The 27,556-nt window shown below is 33.6% G+C and overlaps 1 protein-coding gene and 1 long non-coding RNA gene across 4 annotated transcripts in view; one reads left to right on the top strand and one right to left on the bottom strand.

The window, feature by feature from the left end:
* LOC148601845 (neprilysin-1-like) overlaps positions 1 to 2,748 on the bottom strand; it is a 42,849-nt gene extending 40,101 nt beyond the window's left edge. For both annotated transcript variants that reach the window (XM_088555086.1, XM_088555087.1), the window contains exon 1: positions 2,187 to 2,748. The gene's annotated coding sequence lies outside the window, so the exon portion shown is untranslated. The remainder of the gene's footprint in view (positions 1 to 2,186) is intronic.
* Positions 2,749 to 14,709: 11,961 nt separating this feature from the next.
* Positions 14,710 to 24,353, top strand: LOC148601844 (uncharacterized). Of its 2 annotated transcripts, none has more exons than XR_015917089.1 (4): positions 14,710 to 15,183; positions 20,007 to 20,068; positions 20,428 to 20,580; positions 23,767 to 24,353. It is a non-coding gene; the product is annotated as an uncharacterized LOC148601844 (long non-coding RNA). The 2 variants fall into 2 exon arrangements; XR_015917088.1 differs by having other exon boundaries at positions 20,428 to 20,584.
* Positions 24,354 to 27,556: the final 3,203 nt, after the last annotated feature.

Below are 27,556 nucleotides of genomic sequence, written 5' to 3'. Positions count from 1 at the left end.
TTTGCACTTTGATTTCTGTCTCGGCAAAGTACAAGGTGTCACCTTCTAGCATTCATCGTAGTTGGCGAGGTAGATGACATGCTTTTGTCCACCTTTTGTTAAACGAGTACAGTAGCAAAACTAGCGTATTTTCTCCAAGGATCCCCGTGATATCCCCCCTTTTCCATTGTCACTTCCGATTTTTCTCTTTTTCATGTAAATGTACAAGTTTCGCGCAGCGGCAGTCGTTCGTTTCCTATCACAATGGTCGAAATGAAGTCAACTCAACGACTTGACAAGACAACAGGACAACTTGTGAAGTAAAAATAACACATCTGTGATAAATTGTTCTGTTGTTTCGGAAAAAATCTGCGATAAGGTTTTCATATCAAAAAGTAAACTATTAGAGAGAGCGGAGAGGGACATTTTTGTAATCATTATTTGATAAGCCTTGTGATTAGCTGCATTGAATCTGCACTACGGTGTATATTTTGTTGTTGAAAACAATAGGAAAATTGCTACAAATACCATTTGCATGAAAAGACAGATCAAAAGACTCAGGGTCATAAAAGACATGTTTGATGCAATTTAAAGGATCAAGCAGTTTAATTGATCTATTAAAAGTTCGAATTGTATGTAAACATTGCCTCCTAAATGCATAGTCAAGATAGTGATACATACAATATGGTGGTCACCAATAATTTGCACAACTATGCTGAGGCGTAAAAATAAAGACATTGCAAAGGCAATAAAATTCTAATTACTTGATCTAAACGTAAAAAGAGGATATTAATACGTATCTATATACATAAGGAACAAACGTAATAAAATGCAATAACATATCAAGACGAGATAAACAATAAAGAACTTGTAATATGAAACAGACAAAGAAACAGAAGTGACACAAGGTGATTCGAAAGGTAAGCATTATTTTAGTCGAGTCGTTCATACAAGCCGTTAAGTTAACAATATGTTGAAGCCTTTTTTACGATTTATTAAGTTTAAATTTCTTTAAAAGAACATTTTTACAGCGATAATAAAAGAATATTTCGTTAAACAACAAACTGCATTGTGAACTACAGCAGCTTCTGGTATGTGTTGAATGGCCAATATTGTATCTGAGTACTGACTATTGGCTTATTACCATTATAAAGGTAGATAAACCTATGATCTAACAATACATAACAATACAAACCATTTTCCATCTGATTGGAAAGGTGTTCTCAAGAATAGGACAATGAAATACCTACTCTTGTATAAGAAGCTTAAAAGTTGCAAAGCTTTTTTTAGAAAGCTAATATACCAATACCCTATATAATTTATGCAAAACAGCAGTTTATTTCTTATCCAAATTATTTTTAAATCAATTTCGTAATAAATTAGAATTTCAAACCATAATTTTCAAATACTATCAATGTGTGTTATACCAAATGGTTCATAAAATACACTCAATAACGTAAGTAAAAGCTTTAAATATTTCTTTAGAAACATTAAAATTTTCATTCTGTATGATTTCAATGTGCCGCTAAAAACTTGTTTGTGATATATATGAGCACAATAAGAGTAACATATCTACATTATAAAACCAATTCACAAAAAATTTACATGAAAATGATGGGAAGTAATAAATGTTCACATGAAGATGACATATTAACTTTAATTCCATGTGAAGTACAATATAAAAAACAAAAAAAGAATCATCGAAAAACTTAGATAGTAAAACTGCAAAACTATTTTGTAATTTTAGAAACTAGATGGTTTAAAAAATGCAACTATCAAAAAAATGGGAATCGACTATTAACAAAATAGTAAACAGAAAAAAAACGATCGAATAATTTGTTAAACTTTATGTTCAAAGAAACAAAGACATTTTCATCACATTCCAATGTGATAGGAAAATTTTTTAAACAGAGTATTAAACACGATTGGGAGGTCTGGAAAGGCAGAGGTAATATTGATGAAATGATTAACAAGAATACGATGTTCAGTTTTACTTGGAGATGTATGAATTGACTTGCTAAAATGTTATATAAGTAGGATTTCTGTTCCTTTCTGATTTCTTTTAACATATTTCTGTTCCACTCGATCATACAAGTATTATTTTATTCATAGTTGTCGTAAACGAATATAATAAGAAAAGTGTAGTACAAACATTAATATATAAAAACTCACAAACAAACAATGTGTTTTTATATTTACATACTTACTTTTTTGGAAGAAGCTACATAATCACTAACTGAAAATCGATTTCAGATATTTCAAGCTGTAATCAAATTAACACTACCAGCAAGATAAAAGGAAACGCGCAAATGTCAACTTCATATTAATTAATTGCTTCCTTTAACTCTTGCTTTTGTAATCCAATATACAGACTACTTCGTACAGTTATAGGACTACATAGGACGGTTTTGTTTAATCTATTCTGTGGTTTCCAATACAACGAACTGTTCCACGTTAGATCACTGCAGTCAATACGGTTTAAAATATTCTTTTATCAAAGTTTGCAATCACTACTATGTAAATTCGATTATTTCTGGTACTATTGTCTGTGCATAGCATGCATAAATCTACAAAGCATCACTTTCTTAATGACAATATACTTTCGCAATCTTCATAGATAAAACGATCTTTGTTTAATAAATGACGCACTGCCACTCATAATACGACAACCATACGCTACTGTGAAATAAGTTTAATAGTAAAGTAAGCTAGAGAGAGCACTATCTGTTAAGTTATTGATCACTGCTTCAGTTGAAATGAGAATGCATTTGACGTTTTATTCATTACTGTAGGTAGAATAAATAAGCTCTCCGTGATTTTTACAATGCGGTTTTACAATACTTATAGTATGCAATAGTAAAAGGTTTCGGCATGCATATATGTAATTTAAGAATTAAACTGATAATGAATTGATAAATGTAAGTGATACGTTAAATGACTTGCATTTTTTTACATTATATCAACAGAGTGCAATATGTCGTTTTATGTGATGTTTTAATCAATTCCGACGATGCGTAGTAGAATTTGGTATAACATAAATTTTACATAACTTTTTCTATTCATGATGTATCTGTTGAAATTGATGCTTTTTTTTAACAAACTGCTCCGATTTGTCTACATCTGTACTAAAGGAAACTTACTAGTTTTTTTTGTAATTATCTTGACTGATGGTTCTATTCAGAGAGTATTTAAAATATTCAGCTTTTGAAAAGACCGTCTATTATACATGCTCGTTTCAAGTTGTTTTGATTTTCGTTGTTTTGGGTCACAAGTTGCGCAATAAGCACAACTTCCACAAAGCATCTCTAAAATTATAATTCAATCCCATGATGAATATATCTTAGTAAATATACAGGCCGAGAATGTAACGAAAATAACCCTCACGTGTATGTGTATTAAAATGACCCGCCACGAATTGTTTCCTGCAACTAGTGTTTTACTAGTTTCCGTGGTACGTATGATATGTTTGGAATAGGCTAAATCTGATGATCAGGATTATGAGGAAAGTATTAAACTGCTCTTTGTTTATCCATTTATTTGTGTATTTCCGTAATTTAAGGAAAAAAGCATTAAATTGGTAATGCATTTCTTAATATTATATGAAATAAGAAATTTGATTTGGACTGACAGATTTCAATAAGAAGAAAGGACATGCTCAACTTGCAATGACGGATGCCCAGGCAGGGCAGGGAATGCTTACCCTTCAGGAGCCTTATATAAACTACATTTATAACCCTAATGTTACTCCATGTAGTTCAAATTGTTAGTGCTTTAGTTCATTGTGTTACGTCTTGTTTTCTTGTGTTAAGTTTTTTTTTAAATCTATTTCTCATTCGTCTTACTACATTGTGTATGTAGATCGCCTTTGTTTCCTTTTTTCACCTTTAGGCCATGTACCTGGAATTTGACGTATTTCAATTACTGATAAACTTCGATATTATATCGATTAATATTATGTGTATCTCGGAGTATATTCCTAGATCGTTAATCATCTTCAATCAAAGTGTGAATTGTTCATAAAAACAAAAGTACCAATAATATTTGTATTGCCAATTCTACATGCTGCACATGTGTCTCTCATCTACAGCTTCAGAATCAAATACAAAGGAAGGTTTTAATCCAAGACAAAAAACCACATTTCTATACAAGAAGTACATAAAACCTCTTTCAAAATAGAAAGCGATATCCAGTACCAATCTATCATGTGGTATACGAGTTTAATTTTATAAACTCGTAATATAAATGTTTAAGAATTCATTAAAATTTCTCCTTCCATTGTTAATGAATTACATCGCAAGAATTAATAATACAGATGGTGAAGAGGATGAGAAATCCTCGGACAAGACACCACAATAACATCAAAAAGAGGAGAAATCCTTGGAGAAGACAACACAATAACATCAAAAAGAGGAGAAATTCTTGGACAAGACAACACAATAACATCAAAGGCGGACAAATTCTTGGATAAGACAACACAATAACATCAAAGGAGGAGAAATTCTTGGACAAGATAACACAATAACATCAAAGGAGGAGAAATTCTTGGACCAGAGAATATAGTAACATCAAAGGAGGAGAAATTCTTGGACCAAACAACACAATAACATCAAAAGAGGAGAAAAGCTTGGAAAAGACAACACAATATCAAAGGAGGAGAAATTATCGGATAAGACAGCACAATAAATCAAAAGAGGAGAAATTCTTGGACCAGACAATATAATGATATCAATATCACAACACTTTAAGAACAAGACGTATTCAACACTTAATAACCAAGAATTTTAAGTACACATAGGAAAACGAACTGCACGGAACCAAATCAAATTGTATAGCATAAATAAACAGTGGTCGGGTGATTCGGGTATTGCTCAGTATATCACAATTTAGATTTGTTCCCAATATTATAGCTAATTGATAAAGTTATTCAGTTCGAAATAAAGTCATAACTTGAAAGTCTGATTTTAGTCTGACAGGAATTCACGTCTTTCGGAGTTCGGTATTTTCTTACCTACTTTACTAAAAAGCATTTATTATATGGTTTTTAATAATTATTTAAATTCAGATTCTTTTTTTTCTTTTCCGACGTGCCATGAGAGTAGGCCTTTCTGGCAGAAAGTCTGTATACGAACACAGTCTCACTAATTAGCGACGAGAAGTGTCATGAAAGTTTCCAGAAAAAGCGACAAGAGGGAAAAGATAGCGACAAAAAAAATAAAATATCTATATCAGCTTCGTGTTTTAATAGGTTCAGATATGTGTATTAGCATGTCAAAAACATGTTTAGGACAGTGTTGTACTTAACCTGCAAATTGGCCTATAAAAATTTAAAACGCAATGCGCAACAAGTTTTATCGTTCAATATTATGCGTCCGTGATCTTCATAAAAATACTCTCATTTTGTCATAAATTTCCTGTTTTTTCCTCCTTCTTTGACTTAAAAAAGTTTTTTCACTGCTACTTTTGGTGGTGTTTTCTTGATTTTATCTGTCATATGCATAAAAAATATGTAGTTTGGAAAAAAAACAAAAGGAAAATACCGATGTGCCAATGAAACAAGGAGTATCAAAAAGGAAATATCAATGAACAAAACACGTTGGACAGCACATAAAACAGCAAAGACTTACAGCCAAATATAAGTATAAAGTACACAGTCAAGTAGCACGAACCGCTTCAAAAGGAACGGGTTGATCGCGGGTGAAAGACATTTTAAAGTAACAAAGCACTCTTGTTTTAAGATATAAGACATAAAAAAAAATTATTTTTGGATAATCAGTTAACATGTAAAAGTCAATTTTCAGTATTTCTTTTTTTCAATGGTAAGGTTCGATAGTCTTTCATATTTAGGGAATGAATGAAGCCATTTCAGCAAGTTCATCAAAGGGACGTCACCCATAAACACGCGACAATCTAGTTGGTGGTACATTTTTGTAAGAACAGTAAACATTTTTCTTTCAAACTGAAACTGTTTTCACTTCGTTTAGTATCTTAAAGGTAAGCCATTTAAAAGCATTTAAGTACTTACCAAAGCTTAAATAAATTATATATTTTAATTTGAAGTCCGCTGCTGTCCGTTACTGTAATCGGTCAGTAAATCAGATTTTGGGGTTAGGGAGTTACTTGCATTGCTTCACATTTTAAAAAACGAAATCAAATTCGGGGACATAAAAAAGGACTATTGGTGATCACATATTACAACTGAACGTAGTGATAGAACGTTTGATCTACATCTCTGAGCATAGAACCATACAACAGATGCGACGAAACGAAGCGTATGACAATTGGATAACCCTCTAAAGGAATCGGAATGTGATTAGGACAATGCGAAATTAAAAAAATGACCAAATATGAATGACATTGCTGGCATTGCACAAAAAAATGATACAAAATATCACAAAGATCCATATTTACAACAGAAAATCGTCTGTGGAATATACTGATTATTGCTTTCAATCAATGAAAGTACCTCTAACACATTGAACTACGATGGAAAAAGTAAGCTCTTCAAGGTTTACACGACACATCTGTGCAATGTTTATGTTGATTTAAGTCGGATATGTAAGCTCAAATAGAATAATTGTAAATTGAGAGAGTATAAATAATTTGGATTTAAAGTGTTGAGGTTTGACATTAAATCCTTCGTGACAAACGATGTTTGTTTGTCACGAAAAGGAATATCGATTTTGTAGAATGTCCGGTTAAAGCGTCCGTCAATTTTGCAGTGAATTTTTTTATGCGATTTGTTTCAGTTGAACCATCGGTTCGTGTTCATTGTTGGTCCGTTTTAGAAATGAACCAGAAAGTAAAATAAGTGAAGTTTAATTTAAACAACCGCGGTCAAGGAAAACTTTCATTACAATGTTTTCAAGTATGAAAAAAAATCGAAATATTACAAACAGTAAAATGACCAATGAACTGCAAAAAATATTTTGTTTATATAAATAAGCAGTCTTGATAAAATTAAGACAGTAGGTGATTCATGAATGTCAAAAACCCACCATATTCACTTTTATTTTTTTTATTCAGAAACATTAACATCAATACTGTCTTGAGTTGTTGCACTTTTGAGATAAAATGTTTATGTTGTACATATACATGAAATATTTATCGTTCTTGATTTGCTTTGATTTGGTTTTGATTTTCTCAAAAAATACAAATCTTGATACAACAAAGGTTATTGTTAGGTAACAATATAGCAGAGACAGAAAAAAAAACATTGTTCGATAGGTTTTTCTACACCATGAATCGCCTGTACCCTAATTTCTGTATTTTACATGGATTGGAACTTAATAGGCAAACGTTTCACGTCCTGTCATACACGTTCAAGTAAATATGAATACGTGTAATAACATGAAACGTGAAAGAGTGTAAGACATGCACAGCAAAGAACACGAATTAACCAAAATAACACGTGCAAAGAAACAAAAGCAAATGAACAACTCGGACTCAACTAAAACTAGGAGCAGATGAACCGGAAGGGTTAGCATCCTCTGCTTTTCTAGAAACACTCGTGAAATATATAATGGCATAGTCTCGATCATAGGATCACATTGGACACAACAAACTCTAGAATATTGGTCCCTTCTATGTGGTACTACTACTTTTTCCATCCACGGTACGAAACTGGAGCAGCTTTAAAGCTAACTTTGATGACGTATATAGTGGGCGGATCTTTTTTGTTCTGTTTGTTATTGTCTTCTTTGTGTCGCGCAACTCTTCCATCAAAATGGAATGAAACCAAACTTGACACAAAATTAGGTCACCATTAGGAAGTAAGCATGCGCATATTATAATTTTGAACATAGCCACTTTTTAAGACGACATAAAACCATATGACTAGGAAAAAATCGTAGAATCTTGATAGTATTTTCACGTTGACATACTCCCAAATAGTTAGAAAGGGGCAACGCTCTCAGACCTGGGTCTGGGAGTAGGCCAGAGCGTCAACAGTGCAACCCAGCCGCTATTAGAACATACTCTGACTGAGTTTGTATGACATACAAACAAAATCCCCGTTAGAGGGTCGTGCGAGATCCGTAAGAATTGTAAAGGCCGTAAAAGCCCCCACAGCAGTCTTGAAATTTAGTTTATGAATAAATCATTCGGAGGCCGATTTGAAAAATAGAAAATGGCCGCCGATCGATAATTTAAAATTTTGACCAGAATTCTAAAAAAGATCTTGTGGCAATGCAAATGTTTGGGGAACACTAACACAATGAGCTATATTTTATGTTTATTTCGACAATGCATGCTTAGTTTGAAAAAAAAATTATAATAAGTATAAATAAGAGACTTGTTATGAGAAATGTGTGTTAGGAACACCATTTATGAATGATATCCAACACAAAAAAACATACAATTTCATATAATCTTGTAATCTTACAATCTTAGTTTATCTATGGAAACTGCTGCGTGCTGCGATTCATAAGTACTGGTAAGTTAAATCAAAAACTAAGATAAATTCAGATTTAAGTAAGATTTTAAGGTCTAGTTTCAACTTTCTGTTCTTTGGGATATGTCTTGAACTGACCGAAATTGTAACGGCGTCATGATGAATTTCGACTAATAAAAATCCTACATATTCACGGGAACATTTTGCTCCAACGTTCGAAGACCGGCAAATACTGGTAACAGTAAATATCATTAGTAATAAATGTAGCAGTCTCGGATCAAGGAGTGTAGGTGGTTAGCACCACTCCCATTTAATGGAAATTTTGTCATATTCATGTGTAAAATTGACAAAAAATTCTCACCATTACTAACAGCAAAGGTATGCCCATTCTCGTAACACTGTAGACCTTTCAACTCGGTTCCTCCACAAAGTACAGTCGGTACACAGGTTTTCGATATCAAAAGTAATTGTTTCAAATTAATGTGTATGCGTATCATTTCAAATCAATTCATTTTACGGTCAAAAATTGAATTGACTGAACCTAAAAGCTGAAGAATATCGTTAGTGAAAATATTGTAATGAAAGATCTGATTAAACAAAACAACCCAGAAGAACGTTCAATCCCTTTTTCTTCATTAGCAATTCTCTGTTTAAGAATCAGGCAAAATGTGTATAAGATGTGGCACATAAAGAAAAAAAAAACAGATTTTATGGCATTATCCAGGTCTTTATACCACATAACCTCCAGAAACAACGTATGAAGTTTGCCTTTTTTAAGTGTTGACGTGGCAAATTTAGTTGAAACGCAATGTGGAAAAAATGCGGGAAAATATTCAAGCACGTGTTCCAAATAAATTATCTGTCATATATGCTTCAGGATAAATTTAAATAGCTTTTTGGTTGTTTTATAGATGTATTGAATGTAATTAAGGCAAACAATACCATATTGAGAAAAATTATGTGCCTATTTTTGCCTGATTCTTACACAGAAATTTACTTAAAAAGGAATTCACCTGTTCTTGATTTTAATTGGCATGTGCGTGTTTGCATGTCCAATATTAGTTTATCGTAAAAATATTCAAAGTGAAATCCTGCAGTTCGAAATACGCTGATAATGAATCATGTAATTGATCAAAAGTGAAAAGCTATGTCGGTAAAACAGAGCGGTAATTGTAAACAAACTTCAAAATTTCGTCATTTCATTATAGGCTTATCGATATCGCTGAAACAGTAGTATCTCATTCGAGTATGTTTGTTCTTATATCTTCGGATATACAGGAACCTCTGTTACGTAAATATGGCTTATCTCAGTGATTTAATTCATTATATATATGTTTAATTCATCCTATAATTTACTAGAAACAATGTCATTTCGTGCATAATGTCTAAGGTTTTTGTTGTACTAAATGATACGAAAGTATGTTTCCAAAACCCTGATGTATTGAAAGAGTAATCAAGGGAACCAAGATTCTAACAAAAATCAAAAGAACGCAATCCAGGGACAAAGACCTGTCAGGGAAAAGAGACAAAAAGACCATAAAATAACCAAAATGATATGTACAAAGAAACAAAAGAAAATGAGCATCTTGGACTCCACTAAAAACTGGAGGCATAGACCAGCTGCACCGGTAGGGTAAGCGTCCTCTGCTTTTCTAGAAACACCTGCTGAGTTTCTAATTTTTGAACAGGTTACATATGTATTGAACAGAATACCACACGTATAGTTTGTGGCATTATAAAGTGTAAACTAGTCCAAACCAGGGTATAAAGCATAACCTGTTCAAAAATTAGGGTCATTCCTTTCAATTTGATTTCTAATTGGGCATTCCAAATATTAACAATTCATTAGTTTTTGAATCGGTAATTTCATATAACATTGTTTGCTCAAAGAGAACTAGGCAATCATATTATACACCAAAAACAAAGGAAAGAAATAGGATTTCAGTTAACAGTGTATTTGGTTTTTCTTCTTTTTTTTCTTTTAGGGGGTTTCTTCGTGAGGCCGTCTGACACATTTTATCATTTTCTGTCCAGGGTAGTATTATATATTATTATACCATCAAGCTTCACATGCAAATTATTTTCTGATTTGAAGGTAATGTACAGAAAAAAATATGCACTAGAATGACGTGGTCTCTTACAGACTAAAAATTAAGCTTGTCTTTTGCATCAATGAATTCCGTCATGATAGGTTTGTTCGTCCGTCACACATCCACCAAGTGATTTTATATCCGTAAAATATCTGTTGGATTCATTTCGACTTGCCAGTCGAGTGCTTTATCTAAGCACTTCTTTGAGATTTTGTCGGTTCCGTATTCTTTCTTATTTATTCATTTCTTATTTTTTATTATTATTTTTTTTAGCGTTGTTTCAAAACAGAAAAAAAGATTTAAAAATGTCAATTGTAATATTGTAGTACCAATATAAAATTGTTATTGACGAGTAATTGTTATAATTACCTTTCCAAGTGTCTTATAAATGCACTTTTCTGCTTTTTATTATGTCATATTTTGTATTCGTTGAGGTCTGAGAACTATTTTTACATGGCACTCAATTCCAGACATCGCTACCAATCAAATTGGAATTCTGCGGATGTTGTCTCGAAGTATAGAAAATTAGCAACAAAAAGCTTCATGTAAATTTTATTAGCCAGCCTTTAGTATTTGTCTTATCTCCTGTGTTGTTATTTTTTAATTAAATTTTGTCACGTTCTTCTGTTTTGATTATCGAGATAACCGCATTTTTATGCGATTTATTGGCAATTACTTGTGACCGCCGATGTCACGCTTCAGTCTGTCAATTGAATGAATTATGTTAAACCCTGTTTTTTTTATATGTACTGGGATGACCTATTCCAAAACAATGTACAGATGGACGTTGGATGGAGTTCTTGGTCATACAAATAGTAACAGTGTCATATGATAAGTGTGCTTCCAGAATTATGTTTAGAAATTAAAGGAATTCTGAATTGTCAAGTAAGAGGTAACACGTGGACAAAAAATATTTGAAATATTTGGGATAACCCGCAGTAAAAAAATAACAAAATTAGGCTATTAAAAGACGACAGACAAATAAATTACAAAACAAACAAAAAATAAAAGACTAAACGGCATATACAGCAACGTAGAGGGATGACCTACTAAAACCCAGGGGACTCAGAGGCTCTGGAAGACTGATTGATTGATTGATTGTTTGATTGTTGGTGTTTAACGCCCGAGCAGCAATATTTCAGCTATATTCAGGCGATGAACATGAAGTGATAAAATGAACATGAAATGATGACGAAATGAAAAATGGGATGGGACACAAGGATGATAGAGTCGAAAATTTTTGATTGCCACTGGAAATAGGGAGAGGTGGGTAGGGTCGGGCAATTTAGCCTCCTGTGGCGGAGCCCTATGGTTCCGACTCCGGGAGAATACCACAGAAGAGTTCTTTAACGCGTGAGGAACGGTGCGCCACTATGGTTTGCGGTCAAGTTTTCCGTATTATAGCCTGACGACCCCAGCATGTAACATGCCAGGGTTACCCCATTCCACCACCTGGGGCACACAACCTAGTTGCTCTGTGCGAAGAGCGCCCTAGCCCCCGAATAGGATTCTGAGCACTATTTTTAGTCTCCTTTTACGACAAGCTTAGCGCTGCTGCAGGCCTATTCTTTTGACACTTGGACCTGCACGGGGCCTGATCAGTCCTGCACTATCGGAATGTTGTACCTATAATTAAGGAAGAAGAACATCTTTGACACACAGATGAAATCCGGTTGAAACTGATTTCTTTTAAACAAGTACCAGTGTGTATAAAATTCACACTGCCTATGGTACTGGTAATTCGGGATCTACAAAAGCCCACCGACTAAAGCATGTTTCTTGTAATCTTCAGATGCTATATTTCAAACAAATCAAGTGACTTTGTTGTTTTGTTTTTTTTTAATGCACGAATCACCTCCTGTCTGGTTTTTACTTAAATTTGTGCCTTCTTAATAGGGAATTAAAGTGAAGAAAGATAAAAATTCGAAATACACGTATGTTACACTTCAGCATCATGCAAAAAGCGAGTGCAATAATATTTAATATCCCCCATACAATCTATACAATTGAAAATTGCTTTTTGTAAAATACAATTGTGAAGCCATTTCACAAGCGATTTTAAAGAACTTATCTGATGAGAGAGAAATATCCAGTCAGAGAATAAACCACAATGTCCATTATGGTTTTACGTTTTTGTTGCAAAATCCCGAAATATCAATGTTCAACTAAAAATACATTTTTGTAAAAATTATTGATTCACAATTTACCAACAAAAGCAATTATATTTAAATGTCATTTTTTTTCTATTGAGTTACCTCATGAAATCTTCATCCAAATATACGTATAAATTATTAATAAATCATTTTTATATCTCTTTGTTGATGAAACTATCATCAAGATTGATGTTATGACAGCTTCACAATATTTTTTTGAAAAAAAAAAGTTTTTTAAAAATTCTTCGGGGAATTTTAAAAATGGGATTCACTTTCGGCACAGTGCTGTAAGTGTCACCAATTTTTACATTATAACGATCTAATTTAACTCCAAAAACAGAAGAGGTTTTACGAGTACCTACAATATTATTATATTTATGAAAATGGCATATCACAATAAGTGTCGTTTGTCCTTTTTTCCGTCCTAAAGTTCGGAGGACAACATTAAGAATGGAAGAATATTTTCAATAGGTTGAGCTCAAACAATCACTTCCGAATTAAAATGTCATTAACGATGAAACAATTTTTAAACTTGTACATATGTAATGTTGCAGATATCTTTCCTCATGTTTTCAAATACAATCGAAATGTGAATGGTCAATGATGCGCCTATAGGTACACATGTATCTATTCGTCGCTAATAACGAATCTCACATACTGTTAAAACAAAGTGTTGCGCTTGCCTAAAGGCAATACATATTCCATATTATTAGCGTTTTCAAATGTTAGTTATCTTGTGTTTTCCAACAACATGATGTTATAAATGTACATTCTTTGCGTTATAGTGTACACGTTCAATAGATCCATTCGTGGTATTTAATACGCAGGCAAGGATCGAGGTAAATGCAACACCCTCCACTTCAACCTATTTTTTTACTGGGAAAGTGTTACATTTATATATCGCTGAAGTACCAATATAGTCAGGTCAGAAAATTAGCATGAAAATGTCTTTTTGTCCAGTTATGTTAAAACGCCAATAAAAACAAAAGAAAATTGTTGTAAATACGTACCAATATATACGTCTCAAGAAAACATTTCGAAATCAACATTTCAACAGTGTAAAATAAGCGTTTAAAACATACTGTTATATGTTTACAACAGTGTAAGTATAGTATTTTTACTTGAACTTATTCTTCATAAAAGTTGATTTATTTTATTTTATTGATAAATGACGGTTGTTTATCCACCATTCAGCATTGCGAGATCATTGAACACTCTACAGCAATGTGAGACTGCATGTAGGTATTAAACAGGGAAGCATGGAAGTACAATACAAGAAGAGCGACCCTTGTCCAGTCTTGCTATCATGACCATACTAGACCCCTTTTTTTCCTCATAAGTTGAAACAAAATTGTGTAACCTGGGGTCAACAATAAAAGGTCCCAATTTCAGAATTCTCTACTGTTATAACTCGGAAACAGAATAAGTTTTATTACTTTTAAAGTAATTGATTAAATTTCTATTACTTCCAAAATAAATTAATGATTACAGCACGTCTGAAGGTAATGGATGAAATGATTGATTATTATTTGGTGAAATAATCATGATTACGTTTGATTACAATGAAACTTATTTGTTCAAATAAAGTGAGGCAGGTGTAACCTGTAAGAGGACGAAATTGAATATAATATTGACTTCCACAATTACAACTACCCCATTTCTGGTCATCTTCCAAGGTCAGGGTTTTGAGTCCACCCTCGCTCCCTCAAACCCTCGATATAACTCATTCATATTTAGCGGGTATCGTCCAGCCAATTCCGATTGGTTGCTTCTCCGGGTGCGAAGCACCAATGAAAATTGATTTGACATAAAATGTCTGTGGAAAGGTAAACAATGATACGAGTAACTGATAGTTGTAAGATGTCACAAATGATTCAATATGACCAAAATGATAACTGTAGATTCTGTTTAGAGTAATTGGCGAAAAAAAATTACACTATGTGTATGTAGCCATTTTGTAAGTTATATCGAAGAGTTCCTATTACGAGTGATTTGATTTGAATTTGGATCCGGGTTATATTTAAGTAACCCACTAGATGGCGCTGGACGATACCCGCTAAAGTTGAAAGAGTGATGTTTGGGGTTTGAGGGAGAGAGGGTGGACTCAAAACCCTGACTTGGGAGGATGATCTCTGGTCGCATGATACTCTTGTGTTTAAGGGACGTGCGTTGTTTGTGATAGTCAATAGTGAGCTCTTACCATGCAGAGTTTGTCCATCTGTGCGATATGATGCAATCGGCCAGGATTGCCGGGACATAACTTATTGCCTTGTTGATGATTTGCCGAGTTCGTTTAATTACTTTCATCAGCAATATATTGATACTTGTGAGCGGCCGGGGTCTTTCTCTTATGGGGCTACATCGTCTTAGATGGTTGATGATTGCGATTTTTGTGATTTATATTCATTATTTTATCAGTTTCAGTAGCTCATTACCTGATGAAGTTGACTGAAATAAAATCTGCCTGGTTCTTTGGTTTATCTATTGTGTATTGAGCATAGAGAAGGGTGACTAACAGAACAGGAGGAACCTTGGTTTACATTACACAGGGGTCAATATCAGATGGAAATGGGTACGTGGAATGTCGTAGTATGCCCTCGTGGCCGCAGCCGAAAAGGAGCTAAAATATGTACCACCCCTACTTATTTATTAATTTAACTTGGTTCGATTGATATTGGGGAGAAAAAAATCATGTCGAAAGTGGATTTAAATGTCAATGCGTCTGTGCATAACTGTACCCAACTTATTATGATAAACTGATTAGATGTCAGTTGCGATTACTGTATCAAAAAGGGTTGTGAGCCTCTCGTTGTAAATTTACAGTGTTGCTGCTCAAGTGGGTTGCTTCCTTGTTGAAATTTTATCACATATATATCCTACAATAACTTTAATCAGAAAAATGCCCGAGTGAGGTAACATACCTAACTACGGGCTGTTACTTCTGTGAGCTAGCGCATCAAAGATCCGGTTAAGTACATGTATAAAGCAGGGTCTGTTCGATGGGTCAATCGTTTTTGTCCTAAAATGCATGGATATCTTCCATAGGGCGATAAACCATAATCAATCAATCCCAATAACTTTAATTTCTGGTTGTTCATGTTAAACACCGACTATTATTGCATGGTTGGCGTTACAAGTTTCTTTCCAAAGGCGACAGTAGACAATATTCTTCAATGTATGCCAGGGGCGTAGCTAGGCCTGTTTTAGTTGTACGCAAAATTACGGCGAGGGGTCTTGGGGGGGGGGTCGGTCAAGGCCCCCAGTGAGTCCGGCAAGGCAAAGCCCTGAGGGAAACTCCTGAATTTTAACGATTTTGAAAATTCAGTTATTGATTTTGATGAAGAAGCCATTTTGAACTTCGAGTTCGTGCAAAACAAACTTTCAGAGAGTAAAACGTAAACGTATGTATACGGAAAAGTACAAAATTTCCGGAATTGATGGTTTTGATATCGCGAATTACTTTATGGTGTATATTGGAGTATATTTATGTATTAAAAAGGATTTGTCATTGCATAAAACCCTTATTTCATCTTTAAAATGTGTGTTTTTATTTTTGTTACTTTTTCCGAAAGTACGCAACTGCGTATTTGCGTATAGGCAGCTACGCCCCTGTATGCAACAACTGACGAGAAAATCAAAAACGTGTCCCGCAGGGATACCCTCATTTGATCACAAAATTGAGGCAAAATTGAGCCCTCTTTGTCCTAACTGTATAGTGGTGAGATGGGCATATACACTTCCACTAGAACAATTCTTTTGTTCTACTAATTGGCAAGCCCTACCTCGCGGAAGTGTATACTGAGCATGCCCATCAACTTACTACAAAAGAGTCTATATGTAAATAAAATGGGTCCCCCTGGAAACCTTGGCTGGTTTTTTGATTCAACTCTACCAAATTATTATATATATAGGTATTGGGTGATAGTTTAAAATTCTTAATACTATAGTCAATCGATTGAAGGATATATTTTTCATATCTCTGTTTAACTTTAAAAGTATTAATTTGAAAAATGAAAAATGTAAGTATTTAAATTTTAATTATCGTAATGATTTTACTATGAAAAACAAATTATTCTTTTTATTAAAGAAGAATCATGTTTAAATCTAAAAGCAAATATGTCTAGCCACGACATCTGAAAGTATTTACAAAATTAGGATACGCAAACAATGCAAGATATAAGGAAAATAGTTCCGTGTCATTTGTGCCAATAGAAAAAAATGGCTGACTTTTAGAATAATATTTTGTATTTGACCCTCTGTTTGTTTGAATTTCCATTGAGGATTGCACACATTATTTATTTAAGGTGTATTCCAAAGATAAATATCCCTACACAATCAAATATGTTTTATTGCTCATTTTAAAATATCGTATTAAACACACATGTGAAAATCAATAAGAGTTATTATCATCCTTCCAACAAACACGAACTCTGCTGTTCTCGATTGACTCCCATAAGCCTCCGGTCATGAAGCACGACCCTGGCTCTGTGGAATCTGAAATGAAAGATTTTAGTATAATAGAAAAACATTGTGGACGCTGACAAAACTGCGAATCAACCAAACTTTACTACTTAGTTCTGATTGTGTCGCAAACATCCATTGTTCTTACAATCATATTAAGATTTTTACTTCATTTCTCTTAACTGATCTACATTCAGCATTTCCATTTTCCTTATGGTCAATAAAATCGTTGAGGAATGAAATAATTTGATTTTAAAGTGTTCACACGGGAGTTACAAGCAAAGGATGAAAAACGGTCGGTCGGTAGTCGCATTTAATTGCGAAAGAACATGGATGGGACTGACATAATACTGTGTGCTCTTCTAAGAGGTAAACATAAAAAAACTCCTAATTCTTGATTGCCGAATCCCCATAGCCTAATTTCTGTATCCCATTGCCATATTGCTAACGCCCGATTGTCCAATTACCCCATTGCCACAATTCACATGCCCGATTACCTTTTCATTCATATTCATGAACCATCTATGTACTCCGGTTCTTACTTGTCCTTTCAAAGCCAGAGCATCGGACATTTGATGGTGTCAAGGCCGGATTGAGGCACTTTGGAAAGGAAGGGAGCTAGCCGAGGTTCCTCAGAAAAAGGGGCCATTAGGACATAATTTGCCACTTTTTATCAATTTTACCCATGAACATGATAAATCTAATTTTCAATAAAAATTAGGATGCCAACCCCTTTCCCCCTTACTTTTGATCTGCGACTGGGTGTGAATCCATGTTTTGTCATGAGCAATACTTACTGGGCACTTCTATGCTTAAAACCATATTTGCAGTTAAAGCGAATGTATAAATAGCAACAATACTTACTTTAAAGCACTAATTATATCCTTGGAATAGTTTTTTTATTATCACTGATGCTCTGCCATCCTCATTTGCTAAAAATAACAAAATCACATTTTATAAATCCTGGATACTATGATATATAAATACTGACAAAAAGGCAGAATAGAGAATCAGATATTTTAAAAAATGCGGATTTTCCTAGATTATTTTTGCGCATTTTTACCCAAAGCCTGTGCAAAATCAACCATTTTGGGGTTTAAACACCCGGACTCTGTCAATGAAGACACAAAATGCATGTGTACATTTAAGTATAAGTCTTTGTAAGAATCAGGCAAAATTGGGAAAAGTCAGGGATGATTTCTCTATTTGAAAAGACCACCATTTGATCTTTGCATCACTGGATTTGATCAGATAATTTTCAATAGAATGTTAAAAAACATTTTTGACAGAGTTATCTGACCTTGAAATGTTTATTTGCAGTGCATTTCAATGAAATTATAACTCAATTTACCATAAGATATGGATTTTGTTTTTCTTGGGCCTGGTGGTACAAATAGTCAAATTACACTTTCAAAATGCAATAGAAAGAAAATAAATATTATTTATGGTATTACGAGTATATGTATCATTGTAACAGAGTTTAACACTGTGATAACTGAAATCGGTAGAAAAATTCAAAAACTAGATTTGTTTAAGAAAAAAAAAAGATGGAAGGGGGTCTCAGTCTTATCCTCAAGTACCTTTGAGTCAACCACAACGTTTGTCAATTCATGGCGGTCGACATATATGTCAAACGTGTAGTTAAAACCCATTTTTAAATGAATTCTAAAGGTTTCGGAAGATTCACTAATAAAAGTCTATTTATAAGCAAGCCAGCGTCACCCGCCTCCTTTGGAAAATTTCTGGCCAAATTTTGGCAAAAAAGAGCAAATAAAGGCTTAGAAAACTACCCCTTATATGAATAAAAAAATAATTCACGGAACCTCAGGTTTCATCCCTCGTTTAAAAATCAAATCCTATAGAATTTTATATATTATTTTTACGCGAACGAAGTGGGGCGGTAATACAAATACCCTACTTATGAAGTTAATGGTTTTGGTGCGTCACTCAATATCATTATAAAGGTGGTTTAGTCTGAGATTTTTTTCGCTTAAATTCATAGGTTTTCAAAACTTTTCCATGTGTAAAATCGAACAATTCACTCACATTATAAGCAGTACCAGAAGAGAGTTTCAGGGATAAGAAAAACCCCTTAGGTTTAAAAAAAAGTTGTTAATTTTGTGTGAAATTTGACAGAAATAGAGCAAAAAATAGCTTGGAACCACCATTTAAATAAACAATCTTCTAGATAACTCCATTTTATAAATTTCTGTATCCGCTTTTTAAATGATATGGTATGGCTAGCATTTACATAAGTCTTTAAATTCTTCGATTACTTGTTCACGGGACTTCCGTTATGTCAATGAAACAGATATTGTGACAAAAAGTGGTCTTGTAATGTCTATTTGTAGAACTACATGATACATTATTTAGAAACACGTACATGCTTCATTGAAAACGGATCGTTATTGCAAATTCTCCAATTCACCATATAATGCGTGTACTTACGCATTCAAAGTCAGCCATAGGTCTTTGGTATTGATCACGGTAATGGCAATAGGCCTCCCATGCTTTCGGGTCGTCGTTTTCTGGGCGGGGTGGACGAGGAGGGGGTTGCTGTAATTTCTGCACTCTCTTGGCATATCCCTTTACTGCTGGGTCGTTACCACAGTAAGACAGGAACAGGAGTGATCCTAAGTATATGACAGCCAAGAAAGCTATCCGCATGCTGTAAATGACAAAGTGATGTTAATGGAGAAGCACAAATTACAATCAACCGTGAAACCTTTCAAAACTGAACCCTGAATCATCCGAAAACTTGTCTAAACCAGACACTTTTAAAAGTCCTTTCATATCAATTTAAACGTATTGACCCTTTGTAAATCGAATGCCTGTTTAAACCGACCCAGTTTTTTTATAATAGCCCAAAACAGATTTGGACGGGTTATGCCGTTATTAGAAGTAGACAAACGACACTTTCTATTTTCTTTTCAGATATTCTTTCTGATCAGCCAATCGGATTTTAGCTTTCAAGATTGTAAAAACATCATTTAAAGGTAAGAACCAGAAAATTTTGTAAAGGTCATTAAAACAGAATGTAGAACGGGTGTTGTTATATCACACCCGTAGTGATTAAATGGAACAATTGCTAGATATGTTATAATATAATCTAAATGTGAAAGTATATAATAGTGTAAATGGGATAAATTAATACACTCTGAATGATAAAATGTAATGTAAACCAATTAATAAAATGTTTAAAAAAATTGGGGTTTCATTTTTGTTTTTGTTTTCAAATTGTATTTATTTTGAAAACGAATAGAATGTACATGCTTTCAAATTTATTCGTTCTCTGTCAAGTGTAAGATGTGAATCATATTATTAAATCTTAATTCCTATAACCTTATAAATGAAGCATAAACAACCCATGGAAATAAACATTGGCTGACCAATGACGTCCTATTTGGGGAAGAACCAAAGTGATATGGAAACATTGGAATATACTGAAAAGCTAAAGGGGATTTAGAGTTAAATTTCAGCGAGCTAAGGCCTGTCTTAAGAATGAATAGTAGGTATGTTTTGTGTTTTCAAGTATAATGTGCGATTTGATGAAATGTATTTTTTTTTGTACTAAGACATGTTCAAATACAGTGAAACCAACATAAACCGAAACCCTTAATAAAGTTGAAATATGTATAATTAATCGTACTCCTTTTCAGAATCCATAATAACAATTACAATTCATATTGAACCCGTGTTAACAAAACACTTGTCTAAACGGATCAAATTGTTCCGTGGACAGAGGCTCGATTTAGATAGGTTTTACTCTATCTTCTGTCTTTGACGTACAAAGCCATATTACAGAGCACAAAATACTAATAATCTACTAATCTTGGAAACGGCAATTGTTATATGTATATATACATATTTATATTTTTTAATTCAACATAATTCAATGTTTCAGAATGAATGAATTCGAGTATTTCTATTATGAAATGTACACAATTTAAGTCGTTTCAAGGATTTTTGTGCATGCAACATGAAATGAATAAATAAGTAAATTAAAGTCAACACGAAAAAGTAATTTTATATCATTTCAAATCTCCATAGAATACTGCAATGCAAATAAGTGTTTATCCGAATGCTCGCTCCTGCTCAATCAGGTTGGAATTCTCCAATTTATTTTTGTATTCATTTATTTGAATATTTTTTTTAGTCACACTATTGTTACCATTTACTGGCGTCTCACATTTTCAATTACATATTCAATTTTTTTTTCGCATATTTATTTTATTGTAAATTTGAAATTATTACGTGCATTAATCATTTTGTTCTTGTACTTCAGTCGAAAATGCGATATCATGTTTGTGTCATTGAGAAAAAAAACGCATACGATATTTTATTATTCCACAGCGCACAAGTTTTTATTATTACGATTTAAAGCCAGTCGCATTGTTCGTAATAATAGAAACATCGCAATAATTTACATAATGACAGTAGTAGAATTCCGTCTATAACTACTTAACATTTTTCAAATAAAAAACGATAAAAAAAAACTATGTATGACTTACCTTAAAATGCATTTACAAGGTGATAACTAAGTTAGGACATGATAAGTCTGATCAGTTCCTTCGGAAACACCCGGAAGTCGACGTGTACGACCGAGGGCTACATGTTAAAATTCCTGTACGAGGTTTTATCGAACATTACAGTCGTCAAATTATTGCTAGTAAAATACATATTCCTTCACCCGATTGCATGATGCTTACATTTAAGTTTGTACGGTGCAAGTTCACGATTGTTTCTGCAGGCTATATCCGAAATCGGGCTTCTAGTTTTTGGATATGCATATACATGTACGGTAAAATATATAACTACGAATGTACGTGATATTTTCAGTTAGTTTGTGGAAAGTTATTACTATGGGTGGATCAAGAGATTTTGGAGGTGATAGGCTACCATTTTCTCCTATTTCCGACAAAAAATTGTACGAAATAAACAAAAACATCAAACAAAAATGGCCAGGAGGGTCCGACCCTGGACCCCCTTCAAGATTCGCCCCACTAATATACATATTAACATTCATTTTTTTAATCTTATTTCAAACAATATTGCAGGTAACCTATGATTTATCGTTTCATATTCACAAATATTTTAAGCAAGGATTTTGCACACACACCTTTTGATGTATTCCCATCTACACAGAAAAAATGCAACACATGTTTTCCATATATTTTGAACATATGTTTATCATATGTTTTTGGCCACCATGAAAAACATATGAAAAACAAATTATGATTCTGACTAACTTATGAAAAGCAATTAAATAAAAAAACAAGATTTTGTAACAGAATATCAAATATGAAAAGAGTATATTTTCATCGAAAACATGCTTTCGTATATTTTGAATAGCACAAAACATATTTTTATCTTACCGGTCCTAAACATATTTTTCATATGATTTAAAACATATAAAAGCATATGTTGATTTTTTTTTCCATCGTACAGTTAAATATTTTGTCAATTCTATATATCCCTTCCTTCAATTCCATGCACTAAGCCAACAAAGTACGAATTTTTTACAATAATACACTATTTTTCCATTTTTCTTCAAGAACGCCGTTATTGTTTTTTTTTCATTTATGTATTGAGATGTTGCCATGGTTAAATGTTATCACACTTCACCACAAAGTAAGTAAAGAACAATTAATGGTAAAAACCCTTACACAGTGACCTTGTACTTGTCAAAATGGTCAATACTAAAAACAAAGAACATTAATTTTATTCGAACTTCTAGCATTCTATACAGTCTTCTGTGCCGGGTTATATTCGTGATCGGTCTACGGAAGAGATTTGTTCCTATAGTACGCCCCCGAAGGGAGCGTAAATGGCTGTATTATCAACTGGGTCCTGCATATTTATAGGCTGAAAAACCATCAACATCCGGTTTGTGTATGTGAAATCGGGAGCTTAAAACAGTATAATGGCAACCTTATTTTCTTATACTTGGTAAATGCGATTGAGGACCACGCGAGTCTATGATAAACTAGATTCGATAATTAAACACATATCGAATCTGAGCTTTTTCTAACATAGGAATGGTCAAAACATGGAACCCGAATATTTACGAAAATGGCGTAATCAATACTACCTTTTATGAGCAACTCGGCGGGTGTTTCTAGAAAAGCAGAGGACGCTCACCCTACCGGTGCACCAAGTCCATGCTCCCAGTTTTTAGTGGAGTCCGAGTTGCTCATTTGCTTTTGTTACTTTGTATGTATGATTTTAGTTACTTTGTGTTCTTTGTTGTGTATGCCATTGTCTGTTTCCCATGTCTGGTCTATGTCACTGGATTACATTCCTTTGATTACCGCTATATCCTTGGTTCCCTGGATTACTCTTGGACAGTTCGGACCAAGACAACCCACTGTTCTTATCAAAGCTGGACATTTCGGTCCTCAATTTTTCAAATCACGACAATAGTAGGATGCACAAGGACAATAAAAACCGTATATCATTACACATTTTACCAATTACAAAAAATTATGACAGGACTTAAGTGTTTGAATTCAAATGTTTCTTCGAGAGTGTTTAAGGTTCATCCTTCCTCATATTAATTATGTTTTTTTTTATTTTATATTGATTCTCTGGTGTTAATATTTTTTGTATTCTATTGTGTCAATTATATTTTGAATGCTTTAGTGTTATTGTAACATGAATTGAGATTTTTTCCTTTGTTCTTTTTCCCAAATAGATATGAGAGGAAGACCAAGTGTGTTCTGATTGGAAATCTTGTATGGTATTGCATGAAAGTTCACGTTTTCCCACAGAACTCTATTGGAAAACAGTCATGCAATATCAAACCTCATTAGAATAAATAAACTTCGCCTCTGACGAAAATGATTCCGTGCGGAACGATAACAGGAGCTATCCTTTCCTATGTCTCTCATTTGTCAATTATTGACTAATGGTTGTTGTCAATTCATGTTACAAATTATTTGTAGCGCCGCCTTCCTTCGTTATACAATGAGGCCCGTGCTTTAATAAATATAAAAAAATAACATGTTTTGTTTTCTATAGTGTCAATAATATTTTGAATTTTATAGTGTTAATAATGTTTTGTATTCTATAGTGTCAATAATATTTTGAATTCTATTGTGTTAATTATGTTTTGCATTCCATAGTGTTAATGTTTTATTTATCCACACAAGTCAGCCTTTCAAATTCAGCATACTTTCATACGTGCGGGACACAGATCTTAAAAGTTTATTTGCCGTACATGCATGGACGTCAAATTTTGAAAACGTATCAATTTACCATTCCAAAATAAATAATTTTATACAGAGTGACTTGTTTTTTTATGAGATTTTGACATTAGCATTTTTATGTCAGATATTTATTTTTTGAAATTTTTTAAGACTTGATGTACATATTTATTGTTTATAGATAGAGGTATTGTATTCTGCTCTTTATAACTGTCAAGGGTTGTACACCGCACTGCAGTGGCAGACAGGAGGTTCCATTGTACAAATGATCTTGTATAAACAGAGTATTTGCATTCTCTGTTGGATTGTATAACTATGTGAATGTTGTCTGGTACGCGAGTCGGATTGTATAGGCAGGTTTGGTGTGTAGATGGCTACTAGATGATGGATGAATTTGCAGAAGATTATTCGTGTTTTAGTTCGTCGGAGTTGAAGTGTTGGCCAGTTTAAATCGTGGTTTGTGAAAGAGCTGGTATTATGATATCTGCTACAGGAGTACCATGCTACTCTGCGTTGGACCATTTCTCACTGGCGTTCTTTGGTTTTTGTACCTGGGTCCGAAACGCAGCCGTTATCTAGCTTTTGACGGGCTAGTGAAGTGTAGGCTTTTCTTCTTCACGGTTTTCGTAAGTGTTTCGTTTCAAGAAGATAACATGTTTCGGTGTTGAAAGTGAGATGTTATCTACGCGTTTATTTTAATTATAATTTCACAAATATTTTGTATAGACGTCTTTTTTTAAGTATATTGGGTTTGTCTTTGTTGTTTCTTGGAGAACTTAACATGGGGTGGAGTGACATAAGGCAGTCTTTCTCCCATTCCGCTGCTGCTGTTAGATCTTCTTGTAATAGATCCTCCTCATTTTTATTTCTGATAGTTTTGTACATTATGATACCATACACAGAATCTTAGCGTGGTGTGTTTCATCTAATTGAAGTCATTAATATAAACAAAGAACAGTACGGGACCAAATACCAAATGTATTTTGAAGTACACCAGACGTCACTTAAAGATCGCAGTTTCATCTCTCAATAAACGAACGCGATAATAGATTTTCATCTTCACAAGAGAAATTAAACCAGGTGAACTTTTGAGTAAGGGGGTCTAACTAAGACTTGTTACTTTTGAATAACTTTCGAATAAACTTAGCCAGCACCAAACAAAAAAAAAGATCACAAAATGCACCCAATTTTGCAAGCTGGGCTAGATATAAGTTATACTAATTATGCCTTATGTCAAGACGGACAAGACAAGCTCAGAACATGCACCTAAGTCCATGGCCAATCCGGTAGAATTGTACCTTGTATTAATGAACTTTTTTGCATGACTTTACAAAATAAAAAAAACTGCTCATTCAGATATTTTCCATTAATGTTTCCTTTGCATGTCTGGTATGTTTATTATCACAGAACTGTCTTTTGTGGTTTTTTGTTAACGACCACTTGAGAATGTAAATAGTCCATAAAACTTCTGGCGTTTTTCCTTCCTTAATGGAGTAGAAACACATTCCATTAAGGCTCAGCTTAAGTTAAAATAAAACAATTTAACCATTGCATGGTGATTTAACTATTGTTCAAAACATTGATGGGTTTAAATAGCTGTGTGCTAAGAAAAAGTTCAGTTTAACGTGAAATTTTAAAAGGCAGATCCAGAAATTCCAAAAGGAGGGGGGCTAACTGGACTGTAAGAGAAGACCAGTTCCAGTGATTTCCACAGTTTTCGATATGATCAACCAAACTTTTCAAGCATAAGGGTGGGAGCAGGCCCTCTGCCACACACATCATTGCAATCACCAATGAATTTGTAAAGGGATACAGCTAGTAAGGGAACAGGAAATAATCCTTTGATTTGTATGTTAAGCAAAGACCATTTTCTTCTCGAGGGGGAAGGCCTGGAATTTAATGTTGAGTTAGAAAATACCCACAAGCATGAAAATAATTATTTTTTGGCAGCAGTTGAAGTAAAAATTTTTATTTGAAAATCAACATTGTTAAGTAATGGGGGAAATATTGAATCATAATTTTTTTCTGTCCAGGTCTGAGTAAAAAAATTGGCTCAAATTTAGAATAGTTTTATTTCATTAAAATAATACCAGTCCCCTCCTCCCTCAGTATAAAAATGCTAGGTGCTTAAGAACGAATTTGAATAAATGTGTAGAACCAGAAGGCTCACATAAATAATTTCTTTGTTCTCACGACCTCTCTTATTTCATTTGAGTTTTCATCACATAAAAATAAAATAAAAAACATCATTATTGGGGATATAAAAAGGTTAAAAGAAAGGCCTTCCTTCCTGCATGGTTTTCATGAGAAAAACATGGTAAGAGAACCAACAAATTAACTTTGAATAACTTATTTCATAGTGAGTACTGATTTATTTTTTTAGAAAATGCTTAACCTATAGATTCTCTCACTCCTCCCCTGTTATTACAAATTGAGCTTCTTGTTCCAGCCCATAAACAAACCAAGAGGTGATTCCCTAACACACAATACTTTCAGGAGTTTTTTACCATGGCACATTACAGTACTTAAAATTTTACAATTATTATTCATTGGGGTCAGACCCAACTTACACCCTACTAAAACCTTCATTTTTCACCAAATCCATCCCTAAAATTACCTTTCATCGCTTTGCTATGCCTTAATTGTTAATGATACCCCTTACCTGAAATCTGCCTGCTATAAGCTTAACCACCCACACAAATGCCTTATATATGTAAACAATATAGATTGTTTAGCTGACAATTACTTGACAGGAAAACTTGATGGAGGAAAAGGCTCAGTAGACTCAGCAGGCTAACTTGGGAAAAATTAAATTAACTGGTTTTCAAACCATGCATACATGGAAAAAAAGGAAAACTCAAGGTTCTTCATTTTTCATCAATGTTCCTTCTGACTACAACAAGTAAACATGTATCATTCATTTAGGTAAAGTTTTCAACTGTGCAAGTTTCATTAAAATCATCCAGGCAAATACATGTAAGTGGTCAAAACCATACAGACCAAGTGCTCACCTTTAGCTACTAGCCCAAAGCCTGGAGCTAGAAAACATTGATTCAGGCAAGTGAAATAGTGTGCACTTTTCTTGATTTGGACTAGGTCAATCCTACACAGTCCTCTATTATTTGGGCTAGTTGTTGAGAATTTTGAAGGAAAGGACTGCTGAGACCGAAGGACAGATGGTCAAATTCTAAATTGCCTCCTCTTTGAGAAAGGAAAGGGACATTTTATTAAATTACAAACAAAATAGCTATCTAATTCAGCAAAATGCATAATGATAAC

This window comes from Perna viridis, chromosome 12, assembly GCF_037379345.1.
Source record: "Perna viridis isolate PV_CMFRI_1.1 ecotype Kerala chromosome 12, ASM3737934v1, whole genome shotgun sequence".
Lineage (NCBI taxonomy): Eukaryota > Metazoa > Mollusca > Bivalvia > Mytilida > Mytilidae > Perna > Perna viridis.
This window is presented reverse-complemented; position numbering and strand designations above follow the sequence as displayed.